Here is a 19,043-nt window from a genome sequence, read left to right as displayed (position 1 = left end):
CAGCCGTTAAAAACACATCTTTTTATTGGAAGCCATAAACAAACTATCCTTTACGAAGGTCTAAATAAGCTTTGTATTAAATGTGGCCGACTTGAGCATAATCAGACAAAATGTTCTTATATCACCCTTACACAACCCACTACAACTACCCTTCCAATCACCCAGTCTACAAATGACGAATGGAAGATTGTACATTTTCCTATGAAATCTCCACTGAAATCAACGACAACAGTGGATGTTGCTTCTTCAAGTTCTCAATTGCCAGGTGAGCAGGTGAAACCAAAAAAATGTTATTAATAACTCTAACAAGTTTTTGCTTAATAATATTTCACTTAATAATCTTAACTCGTCACAAACAAATATTTCTACTAATGACTCCATATCTACTGGTTTAATTAATCAAGGTGCCATGTCAAATATTTCCAGTTCAAATAAATTTGACATTTTATTAGATAATGTAACACTTGATTTACATAATATAGTTAGCCCTTTAATTAATCCCCCACCACTAAAAGAATACCTTGCCCCTATGGCCCAATCACAAATTAAACAATCTCCAATACCTGTCCAGTCCCATGCAAAATGGACACGACAACCAAACCCACATGCAAACATTCTCACCACCAATACCCCAATCTTGCACCACACCCTTACAAACCCTAGCTAACAACCGACCTAATCATCACAATTCTAATTCCAGGGTTGGTTTTCCCTCCTCCTCACGCCACAACACTAAATCTCCCATGCAAACCATTCTACAAGATACAGTACCTACTCCTACTCCATTACCTCTACATCCAAATCTTTCTCTTCATCATACTTCACCATCCAATTCCACCACTTCAACACCTTCCTTGTTAAATCACTCTCATATTTCTATACAGTCTACCCATCATCCTTTAGTCAGTCCTTTAACTACAAAAGATAATGCCAATAAACTTCAATCACCTTCCAAGGCACTCCAACCCTCCCAGGCCATAGAACATTCATCGTCTTACTCACCTTCTGAATCCATACTCTCTCCCACCCGCACATCTAATTATGGAACCCAACACAATAATCTACACTACTCAAACAAAATTTGCAGTGACAGAGCCATGATCCTGGTTAGAGATTGCCTTACAGAACTATGCTCTAACATTCACCATGGAAGTGAATCATCAGGAGGTAACGATCCTAATCAACAACCCAGTGGACCTTGCACAAATAGTAATGGAGGGAATGATTGTAGGGACGAAACTCTATGGCCAGTACCACTGATCTATGATGCAAAGTCCATACTAGTACCATATCATCCTCTCCAGCTACCAAGCCCCTTCTGGGACCCTACTCACCTTCATCCACACTACGTACAGATAGCCTTTTACCCACCTCCTCTCCAAGCTCCAATAACACCATTGATACAACCCTACTCATTCCCACTGGAGCACACTCCAATACTGGAATCCCTTACACCAACTCTTTTATCCCCACCACACCCTCACAATCAAGAAGAACAAAACAGGCTATTTCAAGAAGAACTCGAAGCAGCGAAACTCTACAACAGGGAGACACGACCAGTGCATGCATGGTTAGATGCCATAAAAGTCTTTGTCCAGAAAGAGGAGTACGAAAGAAAAATTTACATACGTTGTCCCTCAAATCTCATGACAACTTCACTCCGCATCAGACCAACCACCAATCCAAACGTAGGCAAATATGCAGTGTTACTCATGCCAACCCTACGTCTGAGACCAGGGGAGAGAACTTTTGCAGTGAGGAACCAACAGAGCAGTCCACTGCTCACCCCAAACGATACCCATATGAATTTTATCATATGGAATTGTAGAAGAGCCCATTCTGTAGACTTTAGACATAATTTTTGGTCCTTACTAGACTACAATCGCTCTTCCTTGGTCGTACTATTGGAAACACACTGCCAGGATCATTAGCATTTGAAAGAGGAGTTCAATTTCACAGGATTACTTGAGGAAGCTGCTATTGGTCAGTCGGGGGGTATAGCAATTTTATGGTTTACCGATGCACTCACAGTCGAATTAGTAGCATCTACACGCCAAGAGATACACTGTCGCATCTAGGTACACCCCTTTCCTTTAAAGTGGTTATTTACTGCAATTTATGCAAGTAATGATCTAGATAATAGACACATTCTTTGGAAAAATATTAGGTGTATGCATGATAATTATAAGGGGCCTTGGATTATAGGGGGATTTTAATGAAATCACAAATGCTACAGATAAATTTGGTGGTAATCAGATTAATATTTCACGGTCAAATAAGTTTTTAAACTGCATCAATTATTGTCATTTTACTGATTTGGGCTATAAAGGTAGTCGTTATACTTGGACAAACGATCGTCATAATATTCTTGAACGTATTGATCGATTTTTAGCAAATTATGACTGGCTTAAGCTTTACCCTAATGCACTTGTCACACATTTACCACGAACACATTCTGATCACTGCCCGCTCTTACTAGAACTTCAACACTTCCCTCTCCCTCGCAAAAAAAATTTCGTTTTGAAACCATCTGGGCTACACATTGTAACGACCCGATCGGTCATTTTGAGCTCTAGCGCGTCGTTCAGCAGTCTGAGGTTATGAACAACTTCATTTCAGGTATTATGACTTGTACGCAGGGTTGGAATTGAATTTCGGGAAGTTCAGAGTTGATTTGGAAAGAGAATTTTCATTTCAGAGCTTAAAGTTGAAGGAATTAACTAAGATTGGATTTCAGAGGAATCGCAATCTGAAGGTTCTAGCAGGTTCGTATGATGATTTTGGACTTGGGCGTATGCCCGAATCAGGTTTTGGATGACCTGGGAGCGTTTTAGCGCCTATTGTGGAAGTTAGCATTTTCGAAGAAATTTCATAAGTTTGGCTTGAAGTGCATATTTGTGTTATCAATGTCCATTTGGGATTCCGAGTCTGGGAGTAGCTCCGTATGATAAATCTAGAGTTGGGAGCGCGATCGAAGGTGAATTCGGAGGTCCGTAGGTCATTTTGAAATCATTTGGCTAAAAATAGAAATTTAAAGGTTTTTGAGAAGCTTAACCGGAAGTGGACTTTTTGATATCAGAGTTGGATTCCGATTCCGGAAGTTGGAGTAGGTTCGTAATGTCAAATATGACTTGTATGCAAAATTTGGGGTCAATCGGACGTGATTTGATAGGTTTAAACATCGAAAGTCGAAGTTTGAAATTCTAAAGTTCATAAAGCTTGGATTGGAGGTCGATTCATGATTTTAGCGTTGTTTGATATGATTTGAGGCCTCAAGCAAATCCGTAACGTGTTTTGGGACTGGTTGGTATGATTGGTTGGGGTCTCGGGAGGCCTCGGGTGGATTCCGAGTGGTTAACGGATCGAATTTAGAGTTTGAAGAAGGGCTGAGATTGCTGGTTGCTGGTGTAACCGCACCTGCGAGTCTAGGACCGCAGGTGCGGAGCCGCAGAAGAGGCCCTAGGGTCGCAGATGCGGTATGGGCGGAAGAGAGCTGGGACCGCAGATGCGGTCGTTTGGCCGCAGATGCGGGACCGCATCTGCAGAAGAAGAAGCAGAGAAGCGGAAATGGGGAGGCCTGGAAAGGGCCGTAGATGCGGTAGTATGGATGCACCTGCGGAACCGCAGAAGCGGTCGTTTTAACCGCAGGTGCGGAAAGTGCTGAGGCAGTGAGGGTGTTAAAATCGGGGGTTTTGGCCATTTTACTCCATTTTACTCTTGTTGGGGTGATTCTTGGGAGAGATTCTAGTGGAATTTTCATCAATAACGATAAGGTAAGCTAATCTCATCTATCTTGAGTTAAATATATCGATTATGTATGGATTTTAGCATGAAAATTGGTAGAAATATGGGGTTTTGGTAGAAAGACCTAGAATTTATATTCTTGGAATTTAACCACGATTGTGGGTATAGAATTAAGAGAAAATCATATATTTGAGTTCGTGAGTTCATGTGTAAACTTTATCTTCGAAAATATTTGAAATCCGGGCATGTGGGTCCGAGGGCATTTTTGTCAACTTTTCGATCAGGGTTAGGAATTGTTATAAATTGGATTATAATGAGTACCTTAGCATATCTTAATGGATTTGTATAATTATTGGCTAGTTGTGGAGCATTGTGCGTCGATTTAAGTTTTCGGAGTAGCGTGGAATGCCGGTTATGGATCTCCGGAGCGAGGTGAGTCTCCTTTCTAACCTTGTAAGAGGGAATTGTCCCCATAGGTGAGTTAACTGGTTATGTGCTCCTATTTGTGGGGGCTACGTACGCACGAGGTGACGAGAGTCCGTGCGTAGCTATTATTATGCTATTGTCCGGGTAGTCTAGGACCCAAAAACATCCTATACTTGAATTAATTGTAAACTTATTGACAACTTGAATTGCTTAAATCACATTGAATTAGTAAATAAATTTCTAAAAGGATTGAACTTCTTTTCTTAAATGTTTAAAAGAGGATTGTCTTTTATTTGGATAAATGTTCCTCGATAAATCCTTAATTGGCTGTTTGAGCATGTATTTCGATGTATGCATGCGTCGCATGTATGATTTGCGAGCAGGGTATTTGTTTATTTATGTTGACCGCGTTGCAGGATAGTTCGCGAGCGAGGTAATAGATGCATCTATGGTTCGAGCCGTTCGACCCTCAGCAGTGCACAATTTACATTTCTGTTGGAGCGGGTCGTACGTCCTCGGCATGATTTGCGCATGCTTCTATTGTTTGCCTTGAGATTATTTGAGATTGATATTTGCTCTCCCCGACTTGAGATAATTGGAAACTATTGGATTATGAATCCAGAGACTTTTAATATAAAAAGAAGCTTTCACTTGCTCATGACTTACTTGAAATTACTGTCATTCTTAATAAATCCTTGATTATTCGCATTAATAATATATCATTATTGGACTACTAGTAAGTGTCAAAGTCGACCTCTCGTCTCTACTTCTTCGAGATTAGATGGGATACTCATTGGGTACACGTTGTTTTGTACTCATACTACACTTCTGTGCATTTTTGTTGCACAAGCACATGCGTCTCTAGTGGCCTACGGGGCGTGACAACATGGTTGATACGGAAACTTAGGTGAGCTACACTTCTCGAGGCGACCCGCAGCCAGCAGAGCCTCTTTCAAATTTATGTATTTATTTCTGTCCAATATTGTATTCCGGACGATTGTTGTATTACATTATTTCCTAGAAATTGCTCATGCACTTGTGACACCGGGTTCTGGGAGGATTTTTGGATTATTAAGTGTTAACTTTTGTTAAATACTTCATGGTTATTTCTGTAAATTTTATTATTCGTTATTTAAAGTATAAAGAAAAATGATTTTAAACAATACCAAAAATTGGAATTTAAATTAAGTAATTTGGTTGGCTTGCCTGACAGCGGTGTCCGACGCCATCATGACCTTAATGGATTTTGGGTCGTGACAACATGGTATCAGAACACTAGGTTCCCTTAGGTCTCACGAGTCATGGGCAAGTCTAGTAGAGTCTCGCGGATCAGTACGGAGACGTCTGTACTTATCTTTGGGAGGCTACAGGGATGTTAGGAGTACTTCCCTTCTTGATTCCTCATCGTGCGATTTGATTCCTTAAGGCTTATGCCCTTGTTTTCCTTCCTACTCAATCTTATGTGACGCGAACCGCTGGTTATAAATCGAGAATTTAAGGATTTGTAATGGTCTACGAATATGGTGTGGCGCGGTTCTCCCTGCAGGGTTGTTTGAGCTAATATCGTCGCTTGTGGAAGGATATTCTATTATTTCAGCTCAGTAGCGGTACTTCTGAGAGCTCTGAGGCTAGGCGCAAGTTGCCATGATTCCTATGAACAATTTTTCTGCGGTGTAGTTATGATGGTAGGATGTCTACCTACGTGTCGGGGCAGTGAATGACTTGAGGGGAGGTTTACTCAGTGCACGATCCAGAGATTCGGTATTTTATTCCCGACAGGGGAAAGGCAATCAGACTAAGAACATTCCGATTTAGGTCGATGGAGTAACGAGACTTGGTATTTGCAAGCATGGTGGAGTTTTCTTTCTATGATAAGGCATCGTTATCCTTATGGAATGTACTAGGTTCGCCGGTGATGTGAACTTCTGCAATTCACCCTTTGGGTAGAATATTGTGAAATGGTATTGGAAAGACAATTGTTAGATATCGCGGGGTATGGTGGTTCAGGATTGAATCAGTGTTCCTTAATGTCGACGGTTCGAGAAAGATAATTCTCGGAAGCGTTTAAAAGTGAGTAGCGGTCTATTGGTTCAAACACTACCAAGTTAAATTTCGGTCTAAGGCAATAACTGAGCAGCAAAGCATGAGGAAGGACATATGGGAAATGTCAAAAGGTGGTTAAAATTCCTAAAAGACCAGGTATAAGGAGCGAAGGTCGAGTAGTTGATTAAAGGGTGAGTTCCACCAAAGTGGGAAAGTGGCGGAGTTGCATATGGGCTTGGTGGTAGGATGACCACGCGCCTTGAGGAGAGTTTGGAATGAATTGGGAATTTTAGAGATTGGTGATTGGTGCCTGCGGATTTTATTTGTAGTAGGGGCTATTATGCGGCAGGAGGTTTGATATAACGGAAAGAAGCTGCTTGAAATGAAGAAGGATGTTGTCGCACACTTAAGCGATGTCCACGAGGGGTGAATGAACTTGTGCAGCTAGAGAGTGAGCTCGGACTCAGGATGGGTTATTGATGTCGTAGTGAGTGTACCCCATGCAACAACGTTGGGAGATGTCGGAAAGTGATTTCCATATGTGGGTTATTCCCTGTGAGCAGGTTAGCGGTTGCGTGGTTAGCGAGGCTTCTACGAAGAATTCTATTGGTTATTCAGCAAATAGATCGGTCGTGCGAATGTGGTTGATGATTCAGAGTATAAAAAGGGGTTTTATAGAAGGATTTCGAGAATTTTGGCGGTTGATTGCGCAAGGTTATGGCAATAAAAGATTAAGAATCCCGGTGAATTTCAGAGTTGTGTAATTGTGTCTTCAAACTAAGTGGGAGAGTCCCACAGCCTATGATTGGGTTGCATGGTTAACTACTTGCGAGGTTTCCAGTTATTAGCATGTTGATGGGTTATTTCAACTATGGGAAAAGACCATAAGTGGTAATTTGAGCAGGAAATTGTTAAAGGGGTGCTATGGTTGGCCTTGTTGGCTCATGTTCAGACTTGAGGGAAGGATTCAGGATTTGTACTTTGTATAGATGCGGGTTCCAAGGGAAGTGATTCTGCCAGGTGTTTCGTCGAGAGGGTGTTCATGTGCTAGAAGATTCATGGAATTGATTATATTCGGAACCAAGTCAGAGCGGGTGGCTCTTAACAATGGTCTTAGTGAATTCAAAGGTTAAAGTATGGTGCCTGATGATTTCGAGCCTATATGTATAGTTAAGAATCAAGCTTTATAGCAGCTTATGAGACGAGGCCCAGAATGTTCTATGATGTTTTGGCGTGCAATGCAGCATTTGGAAGGAAAATGAGAAAAAGGCTTTGGATTCGTATAAGGATTAGCAGAATGGAAAATCAGTTGAGGGTGCGAATGTGCGCACAAGGAAGGCATGAAATGGTTTGTGGGATTTGAGACAACATGGTCTCGTGATTCATGGTCACTCGGGATGAGTGGAGATGGGGTGTACTATATGTTGTATGGTGTTATGATTATTTCTAAGGCAATCAGGGTAAATTGAAAGAGGATAGATTGGTTAGCCATAGTTGAATTGGCATATTGTTGGCAGTGATCAGTTCCTTCAGCGTGATTGAGTTATGCAAGTGATTTATGACGGTACATGTGAGGCTTGTCGGCCGCCGTAATTAATTTTATTCAGAAGTATTTCACTGTTATGGCCTGTTATGTGTAGGCAGATCCCGGAAGGGCTATGGTGGCTTGGACCACTACCTAGAGATTTGCATATTCCACGATTATGAGAATTCACTTGTGTGTTGCTATGGTTCTCCTGAAGTGAGTTAAGTGAAAAGTTTTTTTATATGATAAAGTATTAATCTATTAGTGGTTTAGGAGTTATGATGAAATTCTTGTACTATCGCATATTGGCTTGTTAGGTGCAGTGAGCAGTATGGAAATTTGAAAGTAAGTATCAAGATTACAATTCAGTTTTGACAAGGATGTCACGAGCTCGAATGAGCAGGAAAGGGATTTGAATGTTTAGAGTAAGCTGACATTTTCTTCAGCGTCACCTGAGATCGGTGTTTCGTGAAAATGCCTTGCATCCTGGATAAGGATTCTTGATCGCTTTTCAGCGTTAGTACGACCGATGGTTTGGATGTTCCGACTTGTTATCTATTACGGAAGGTTATGGGAGCGTTCCCACGGGAAGGTTATATAAGTGTGGCATGTAGCCACTGGATTGATGGAAGAGTTAAACCAAGCATGAATATTTTAGTGATGCCGTTAATTTGAGAATTGGTGCTTGGAGGGCACTCGGTTATTGGGTTGTGGACTGTGGAGGATTACTCCAGTTATGATGGTTATTCTTGTGTGTTATGAGGAAAAGGGGTTATTATGGACCCAGGAAGGATTATGGACCTAGTCCGATACGATGCGGATCTACTTAAGGTCTGTGGATGGATTTAAATGTGAATATGGGTCGTATATCAGGCCGAATGTGTTCATTTCAGCATAGCGCTCCTTATGGAGGAGTATTCAGATGTGGATGTTATTTCGTCGTCAGCTATTCCATGCAATGATGCATTGCGCCGTATGAGTTGAGAGACGGCTTGGTAAATTGCTTATGTGTTAAGTTTCCGCATTGAGATGATGTTATTCGAGCAAAATGGATCTTGAGATTCAAATCGTATATCGCACCTCAATTGTGCTTGAGTTTCATAGCTTATATCGCGATATGTCCCCCCAGGGATGGTATTATGCACTTAGCGTGCCCGTGATCCAATTTCGGTATTTTATTGTAATGAGCAATTTAGCTCGATGTGCATCTCCTTATGTGAGTTCTACATGTGGATCGGGTGGCACGCCGCCATGGGTATATTATTTGGATCGGGTGGCATGCCGCCATGGTTGTGTTGTGTGGATCGGTTGGCATGCCGCCATGGTTACGCTGTTGGATCTGGTTGCGCGTCGCAACAGTGTGATGTTCAGTACAGCTCCCCATATCTAATTTTATGTGTTTGTTTCCTATTTTCTGAAGAAAGCTCATATTAGCTATGTGCCCGCGTCGTATGTATGATTCGCGAGCGGGGTGTCTGTTTAGTATGTTGACCGCGTCGCATGTATGATCCGCGAGCAGGGCAACTGAATTTCCTATTGGAGTTCGTTTTCCTTTTGTACCGCACTCTAATTAGTAGCCTATTGGCACAATGTGGCATCATATGAGATTTTTGGTCATGTCCGGGATGGCTTATTGCCTGAACAGTTCATATTAGGTGAGACGAGATTATTAGATTTAGGATCAGTGCAATTCGATTACATGGAATATATTGAGAATCAAAGATCATTATTTGGTTCAGAATGAGGCGAGGGTTCTTATTAGTAGTATAGACCCGATGATTGTTGATTCGGCAGCTGGTTGTGAATTTCTACGCCTATCTTCCGTCGTGGCGGTATTGAAAGAGTTAGAGTAAGAACTATGTGTATCCTGAGGTGCGTTGTGAGCATCAGATTCGTGGAATTTCGACTAGTATGCTTAAAGAATGTTATTGTGGTCCTGTGAGTAAAATGGTACAAGGGGTGAATTCAGTTAAGGTATGCAATCGTGTTTTGGTACTGCATGTAGTCATTGTTATGGTGAGCATATGTTGGAAGCAGGTCTGGCATAGAATTTCGGATGTTGTAATTGGGCTCTAAGGCTTAATTGCTTGAATGAAAGAGAATATCTCAGAATTTATTGAGTTAATGTGCTCAACTGGGTTGTGGTAGCATGGGAAGGTGCATAAGGTGTTAAACAGTGATTTCAGACTACTTCAGTGCAGTTCTCAGCACGTTCGAGGACGAACGTATGTTTAAGTGGGAGAGAATGTTGTCACACCTCCTTTTTCCGCACCAGAGAGGTGCAAGGGAGTTTTTTCCAATTAAAGGACAATCGAAATGGGATTGGTTTATTAATTTCAGAGTCGCCACTTGGGAGATTTAGGGTGTCCCAAGTCACCAATTTTAATCCCGAATCGAGGAAAAGAATGACTCCGTATTACAGTCTGCGCACCAGAAATCCGGATAAGGAATTCTGTTAACCCGGGAGAAGGTGTTAGGCATTCCCGAGTTCCGCGGTTCTAGCACGGTCGCTCAACTGTCATATTCGGCTTATTTATCTGATTTTAAATACCATTATGAACCAATGTGCCAATTTTAACTTTTTACCGCTTTATTGTTATTATTTCAAAAGGATGTGAACATCGCTTAAAACATGTCTTTGGACTGTGTCACATGAAATGCACCCACAATCTGGAACATATTTTATTTGATGTTTGGGATTTGGATCTGGGTCGCATGAAATGCACACCCCAAGTTTTAAGAAAGTAGATTATTAAACACGCACCTAAAGAGACTAACGTGTTATTATTTTGGGAAGGGCCGTGAAATTTGCTAAACGGCCTGTCCCGGAATCTAAGTATTTAATATATACATTTAGAGGGCCCCGCAGCTTCTACATTTTTGTTTGTCGAGGCTCGTCTCATTTTTATTTTAAAGGATAAACCTATAATGACTATATTTCCTATTAAGTTCGTCTCTAAAAAAAGAAAATCTCTTAATTATTTACATGCTTGCAGATTATTTACAGCAGGATCCGAAATGCTTTTACAGAATAAGGAAACATGACCATGCATACGGACAGCTGATCGAACATTATGGGCCCAAATCCAGCTCATGCGGAATGGGCCAGACCTGGGCCACTGTTTATCCGAGGCGGGTCTGTTTGGTCTGTTTTGACCTGGGCTCGACCTTCATAAGGTTGAGGGGCGCGGACTTGTGCCAATTGTTATAAGGTTGTGGCTTGATAATTATAACGAGGCAGTTTATCAAAAGAGAATGAAAATTAACTAAGGCGGATAGTTTTATTCTTTGACATGCATTAAAAGAGAATGCTAATTACAAAACACAACTAATCTCCAAGACATAGCCTAGTATACTGCCAATCCTTTTGTCTGTTAACCTAACCAACATATGATATTAAACCATACTACATTTTTGTATTCACTCTATGAAAGGACCAACTCCAATACCCAAACAAGATTGTAAACCATTACACACTACATAATCATCTATATAGCAACTACATGTGGACATAGATGTCTTCAGATCTTCCCTTTTGTATTCATGCTCGACTTTCAAATTACATGGACAGTATTAGTTGTGTACCTGGTATAGAGGAACAAAAGAATAAGGAAAAGGATCAGCTGAGTAGTACACAGCAAACAACAGCAACAACAGATTCACAGCAACAACACAACAACAACAACCAGCCAACAATGATGAAGCTCAGCAAGGAGTCGAGCAACAAATAAACAATCCCAGAAAAACAGAGTAGGAAATAACAACCCAGAATGTTGAATGTAACAGCAACAGAAATCCAATGACCACAAGAAAGCTTGGCAAACGACAGAAAAGCAAAACCACAAAGACAACCTGATCCAACTGGATTCTTACACAGTTTCTTCTAGACAATACTCATTCACAATGTTCTGAAATTTATTTCTGTTTTTCCTTTTCAGTTTTCTTACTCACAGAATCTCTCAAGACTCCAAAAATGAACCCCCTTTCTAATGGAAGGTCTGCCTCTTTTATAGCCTAACCTTAACACTTTACAGTCTGTTTTACAACTCAAAATTGTCCCCCCCTCGTTGTTTTTCCACTCACTTCTTTTAAATAAACAAAACTCCCATCAAATCCCTGATAGCCCCTCTCTCTTTTGTTGTTAAAATGTATTGATCACTTGTTTATTTAACCAAAGTATGGGCAGTAGGAATATAATCTGACAGCACATGCTGTCCAATTATTTTAATTCCTTAAAGCTAACCATACACATGCTGCCCACGGTCTAAACCAAATGGCATCGTGTTTTAAAATCAAAGTCTGAATCTGCCATTATAACCCTTCCCCTAGATGTTCTTTAATTCGATTTGAACAAAATCAATAGGCAATACAATTCAGTTCCTAATGGGACTCAAATACGATCACAGCAGAAATAAGCAATACGAATCAAGTTGTTACCATTAACGATTGAAACTAATTGACGACATATATCGACTCGACTATATTAATCGTAACACATAACAATCAATCGTTCATATAAACAACACGTATAGAGTTCCGAATGACTTCAGACAAATTTGTTCAAACACTGGGAACTTATATGAATTAAACTCGTTTGACGACTAATCTAATTGATGAACACGTATATCACAGGGTATATTCAGAACACAAACAGAAGACAATTGACCAAATAAAAAGGCCTTTAACAGAGATGGAAGAAATCCGAATGAAATATAACAAAATGACAAACAAACACAACGAAATATGCTGACAACTTAATTAGAACTAAAGCAAAAGAAAGGAAAACTTACCAAAAGAGTTTGAAATCAAAATGACCCAAATCTGACTCAACTTCGAACTCTTGAGTCCGAACAAACTTTAATCAGGGTATTCTCACGTGAGAACACCTTGATTAAGGTCTATTAGACCTCAAACCCTTGTCAAGACCGGCCGGATTCCCCAAGTGCATGTGTTTCAAGTTCTGGATTTTCAGATCTGGATTTTTAGGAGTTGTGGGTAGATTCGGACCAAACCAAGCTTGGTTTGGTCACGAGGATGGTCAGGGGAGTGTCTGGTATGAAGATGGGGTGGTTTGGCATAGATCGAGTTTTGTCTCGAATCTTTAAATCCAGATTCGAGACGATAGGAGGTGATTCGTGTTCAGGGTGGTTGGATGCTTTAGGGGTGTGAAGGGGGTGGTCACCGGCGTTCGTGCCGCCGGGTTTTGGTGGAGGGGAAGCTAGGGCGGCTTGCTAGGGTTTGGGGTTTCAGCTCGGGGAAGGAGACGAGTGAGGGGTGGGGTTCGGATAGGGGGCGTGGGGTGAAGGGTTGAGTTTATATATGGGGAGGCTGATTGGATCTGAGCCGTTAGATCAGATGATCTCAACGGCTTGGATCTGATGCTGAGAAATGAGACGGGGTCGTTTGGTAGTTAAACGGGGTCGTTTGGTTTAAGTGAGGGGTTGGATCGGATTAGTTCCTGGGTCGGGTTTTGAAACGGGTTACTGATAGAGGTCCTGAGCCGTTGGATCGAGAGTTTGAACGGCCCAGATCAGACGCATGATGCGGCGTCGTTTCGGGAGGTGGTCAGGGCAGGCCTGGTTTGGACCGGGTCAGATCGTTGGTTTGGGCCTGTTTTTGTCTTATTTTTTGGGCCCAAATTGATTTCAGCTTTCTTTTGTTTTCCAATTTAAAGAAAAATAAAAATAACTAATAAAACAAATGAAATTAAAACAAATAACAATATAGCACTTCAACATAATTATCATACCAAATAAAAATGTTTAAGTAAGTTAAATTACAACCTAAAACGAACGACGCACATATATTTATATTTTTGAATTTTCTTTTTAATGACATATATTTTTTGTATTTTGTTTGATAATGATTAAAATGCAAAATGGACAGACCTACAAACGACTAATAACACATGTCACGGAAAAAAAAAAAATTGTACAGCGAAATCATCCGTCACTATTTTTATTTTTTGTTTTCCTTTTGGAGTGATTGCTCGTGAAGCAAAAATCACGTGCTTACAGCTGCCCCTCTTTGCACGAAGACACTAAGGGTTTTCGCGCAAAGATAAAGCGAGCGATTTTTGCCTGTCCGAATACTCCGTGTGAAGCATTTTTTGAAAAGGATTTGACCGAACCTTTGCTTCAGAGGTTTCCTACATATCCTGGGCTGAACAGGAATCAGGTCAATGTAGTTCGGGAAATTTTTGGTAGCTGGGACTACCGTGTGACTGTAGTGTTTGCTGTTGTTGTGCGCTGTTGTATGCTACTGTAGGATGCTACTGCTCAACCAATCTCCCTGTTACATTGCTCTAAAAGGAAAAACAAGAAGTTAAGCTAGAGTATGAGATCTCATCTATCTCCCACTTGTTCTTGTTGTCTTGCTTTCTTGTCGGCTGACGCTTTCCTCTGACGCCTTTATTTTGTGAACTTGGAGATGATGCTGGTCTTTCACCTTTTCTGAATGTCAGTTCTCATCACTTTGCTTGATTTGCTGGGAACATGGCTTTCTTCCTTAAATCTTTCAATGGTTTCTTCAGCGGTATGGTTTTTCATCAGAATTGTTATGTTGGGCATGCCATAATGTTTCCGAACTGCTTCTTCTGAGACGCGTTCTTCCTTCCTTTTGAATGTGCGCTTGCTTTGGCAGACTTCTGCTTCTTTGCGCTGGGGATTTTATTGTTTTTCCTGCTTGGGGATCTCTGTTGTACCCTTCCGTCTTTAGGTGGGGTGACTGATTCCAAAATCTAGAGCTAGAAGTATTCCCGCATTATACTGGTGGGCGACCTAGAACTTAAATGTATTCCCGCATTATACTGGTGGGCGACCTAGAACTTAAATGTATTCCCGCATTATACTGGTGGGCGACCTAGAGCTTAAAAGTATTCCCGCATTATACTGGTGGGCGACCTAGAGCTTAAAAGTATTCCCGCATTATACTGGTGGGCGACCTAGAACTTAAAAGTATTCCCGCATTATACTGGTGGGCGACCTAGAACTTAAAAGTATTCCCGCATTATACTGGTGGGCGACCTAGAACTTAAAAGTATTCCCGCATTATACTGGTGGGCGACCTAGAGCTTAAAAGTATTCCCGCATTATACTGGTGGGCGACCTAGAACTTAAAAGTATTCCCGCATTATACTGGTGGGCGACCTAGAGCTTAAAAGTATTCCCGCATTATACTGGTGGGCGACCTAGAACTTAAAAGTATTCCCGCATTATACTGGTGGGCGACCTAGAACTTAAAAGTATTCCCGCATTATACTGGTGGGCGACCTAGAACTTAAAAGTATTCCCGCATTATACTGGTGGGCGACCTAGAACTTAAAAGTATTCCCGCATTATACTGGTGGGCGACCTAGAACTTAAAAGTATTCCCGCATTATACTGGTGGGCGACCTAGAACTTAAAAGTATTGAAATTGCTTCCCCGTTCTTCCGAGAAAATTTTCGACAATTGGCAGAAAATTTTCTGCCCCGGTTTTTGGTGACTTCCCTGGCGTTGCATCTTGCTGCCATTGTCAATTCTTTGTTCTCCTGCAATAGACAAAAGGATTTAGTCAGTTTTAATCGTGGTGGTAGAGGGTGCCTTTCCGGCGAGCGATTTTTCTCTCTTCCCCTTTTCTTGCTCTATGTCCCCATAATCGATTAACGGGCAGAGTTGCCTGCTGGGGGGGGGGTCTCTAGCTTGCTGGGGATTGGCTTTCAATTTATCCCCTTTTTTGCTTTCTCTTTAAACGCGTGATGTGGGAGTCTGCTTCTAACTCCCGAAACCACTCCCTTTTGGAGCTTACTTCTTCCAACATTTTCGGGCACAATCCCTGCATTGCCCGGGACCGGCCTTCAAGACTGTTTGTATTATCCTGCATTGGGATGAATTCCCCTTCGGTTTCTGGTAGTAAGCTTTGAAAAATCCTTTCAAGACACATTTTAGGAAAATAAATAAAGATGTGAAAAAGGAGAAGATCTTTCTGAACGAATATTTTGGTGGGAGAAGAAACTCAAAAGAACTTATCTGGAGGATACGACTGGTCCCCGTGATCATGACGTGCACCATAGATTCCCGACCCAGTCTATTTGTATCAATCGATTTGCCCGATGGTCTGACTTGCTGGGGATGATAAAGGAGTGTCCGTTTCGGATGTTGTAGCTTTTGCTGATCTGTCTTGTCGCCTCATAGTGCCCTTCGAGGGGTTTTCACTAATGAGACTCTCTCGTTTCTCTCATCTCCCGGCGCCTTATGGTGCCTGTGAAGGTTTTCACCAATAAGACTCTCTCATTTCATATCCCTCATCTTACATCGCCTCTCGGTGCCTGTGAAGGTTTTCACCGATAAGACTCTCTCATTTTATTTCTTTCGAGGATCCAGGGTGTTGTAGATACGACCCACTCTTCCGGGGATTCTTTTGACTATCAACTCATTCCCAGTCTTACGATCCTCTTCTTTGCTGGAGATCAGTGTATTATTCTCGGCCTTATTTGCCGGATTTGGCATCTCTCGAACATTGATCGGGAGGTCTTTTGGATGTTGATGTTGGTTTTGGTGTGGGATTGAAGAAAGGCTATAAAAATGAAAACAACTTGAAGGGTGATGTGCTACAACTTTTGGAATCAAACCTTTGTTGGAACTTAAAACATAACCTCTGCCCCAGTTTTCTTGCTTGGGGAATTTATTTTTTACGCTTATGTTGAGTTACGTGCGTTACGCACATGGTGATATATTGTGCACACTATGTACATTATACATCCTATATTTGCTATGATGCATACTATGACCGAGCCGTGAGGCACCTACGTATCCTCTTTGAGGAATCAGGTCAAACGTAGTTCCCACGGTTTTATATTCCTTGATTTTTCTTTTCTTTCTTTTCATTTTCTTTTATTTTCTTTTCCCTTTTCTTTTCCTTTCTTTTCTTCTCTTTTCTTTTTCATATCTTTCCCATTAGTGATTCCAAAAGAGGGATATGAAAGAATAACTTAAGGCTCAAAAGGGGGAAGCAAGGGTTAAACAGTGTTTGGGTATAAGAAAGAATTGCCTCCGTCATCTCATTATTCAACAAATGCCAAATACAAACAAATAAACCAAAAATTGCCATAATTAAAGAAATTACGCATAATATCTCTTGACTGCATCTGAATTGATAGCCATGTCGACACATCTACCTTCGACATCTGTCAAACACAAAGCACCATTGGCCAATACTCTGGTCACGATATAAGGCCCTTGCCAATTTGGGGCGAATTTGCCTTTTGCCTCGACCTGATGTGGGAGGATCTTCTTCAATACCAGCTGCCCTACTTCAAACTTCCTGGGGCGCACCTTTTTATTATACGCTCTTGCCATTCTCTTCTGGTACAGCTGACCATGGCACACTGCTGCCAATCTTTTCTCATCTATCAGGCTCAACTGTTCCAATCGAGCCTTGACCCATTCATCATCATCAATCCCGGCTTCAGCGACAATTCGGAGGGACGGAATTTCGACCTCCGCTGGTATCACGGCCTCAGTTCCATACACCAACAAATAAGGAGTCGTGCCTATGGAAGTCCGGACGGTAGTGCGGTAACCCAACAAGGCAAAGGGTAATTTCTCGTGCCATTGTCTGGACCCTTACACCATTTTTCGCAGTATCTTCTTGATATTCTTATTGGCTGCTTCGACTGCTCCATTTGCCTTAGGACGATATGGGGTGAAATTGCGGTGTGTAATCTTGAATTGTTGGCATACCTCTCTCATCAAGCTGCTATTAAGATTCACACCGTTATCCGTGATGATCACTTTTGGGATCCCAAATCTGCAGATGATATGGGAGTGAACAAAGTCCACCACTGCCTTCTTGGTTACTGATTTGAAGGTTTTAGCCTCAACCCATTTGGTGAAGTAATCAATGGTCACTAGAATGAACCTATGACCGTTGGACGCTGCTGGCTCGATGGGCCCAATGACATCCATGCCCCATGCTACAAACGGCCAGGGTGCTGACATCGTATGTAACTCTGTTGGCGGAGAATGAATCAAGTCTCCATGTATCTGGCACTGATGGCATTTCCTCACGAAAGTGATACAGTCGTGTTCCATGGTGAGCCAATAACACCCTGTTCGAAGGATTTTTCTTGCCAATACATATCCACTCATGTGTGGCCCACAAACTCCAGCATGTACTTCTGCCATAACCGTTGTTGCCTGCCTGGCATCTATGCATCTCAACAATCCCAGATCCGGGGTTCTTTTGTACAATATTCCCCCACTGAGGAAGAAACCATTCGACAACCGCCGGAGGGCTCTTTTTTGGTCTCCAGAGGCATGTTCTGGATATATCCCCATCCTGAGGTATTCCTTGATATCATGAAACCAGGGTTCGCCATCTGCTTCTTCTTCTATGGCATTGCAGTAGGCATGCTGATCACGGACCTGGATGTGTAGAGGATCAACATACATTTTGTCAGGGTGGTGCAGCATTGATGCCAAGGTGGCCAAGGCATCCGCAACCTCATTGTGAACTCTCGGGATGTGTTTGAACTTTACCGATCGAAATTGCTTGCTCAGATCATGCAAGCATTGTCGGTATGGTATGAGCTTTAGATCTCGTGTTTCCCATTCACCCTGAATTTGATGTACCAAGAGGTCCGAGTCTCCCAAGACCAAGACGTCTTGGACATCCATGTCGGCAGCCAAGCGCAGACCCAGAATGCAAGCCTCATATTCGGCCATATTGTTGGTGCAATAGAATCGTAGTTGAGCCGTAACAGGATAATGCCGTCCTGTTTCAGAAATGAGTACTGCTCCTATTCCAACCCCTTTTGCGTTTGCAGCTCCATCGAAGAAAAGCTTCCAACCCGGTTCCTCGGGTAATTCCAACTCATTCGTATGCATCACCTCTTCGTCAGGAAAATACGTTCTTAAGGGCTCGTATTTTTCATCAACGGGATTCTCTGCCAAATGGTCTGCCAGTGCCTGGGCTTTCATGGCCGTCCTCGTTACGTAGATGATATCAAACTCCGTGAGCAGAATTTGCCACTTTGCCAACCTTCCCGTGGGCATAGGTTTTTGAAATATATATTTCAATGGGTCCAAACGGGATATGAGATAAGTAGTATATGAAGACATGTAGTGTTTCAACTTCTGAGCTACCCAAGTTAGGGCGCAGCATGTTTTCTCGAGTTGAGTGTACTTGACCTCATGCACTGTGAATTTTTTGCTAAGATAGTAGATGGCCTGTTCCTTCCTTCCTGTGTCGTCATGTTGCCCCAGTACACAACCAAATGAATTTTCCAAGACTGTCAGGTAAAGGATTAGGGGTTTCCCGGGCT

Source organism: Nicotiana tabacum, chromosome 6, assembly GCF_000715075.1.
Source record: "Nicotiana tabacum cultivar K326 chromosome 6, ASM71507v2, whole genome shotgun sequence".
Taxonomy (NCBI): Eukaryota; Viridiplantae; Streptophyta; class Magnoliopsida; order Solanales; family Solanaceae; genus Nicotiana; species Nicotiana tabacum.
This window is presented reverse-complemented; position numbering follows the sequence as displayed.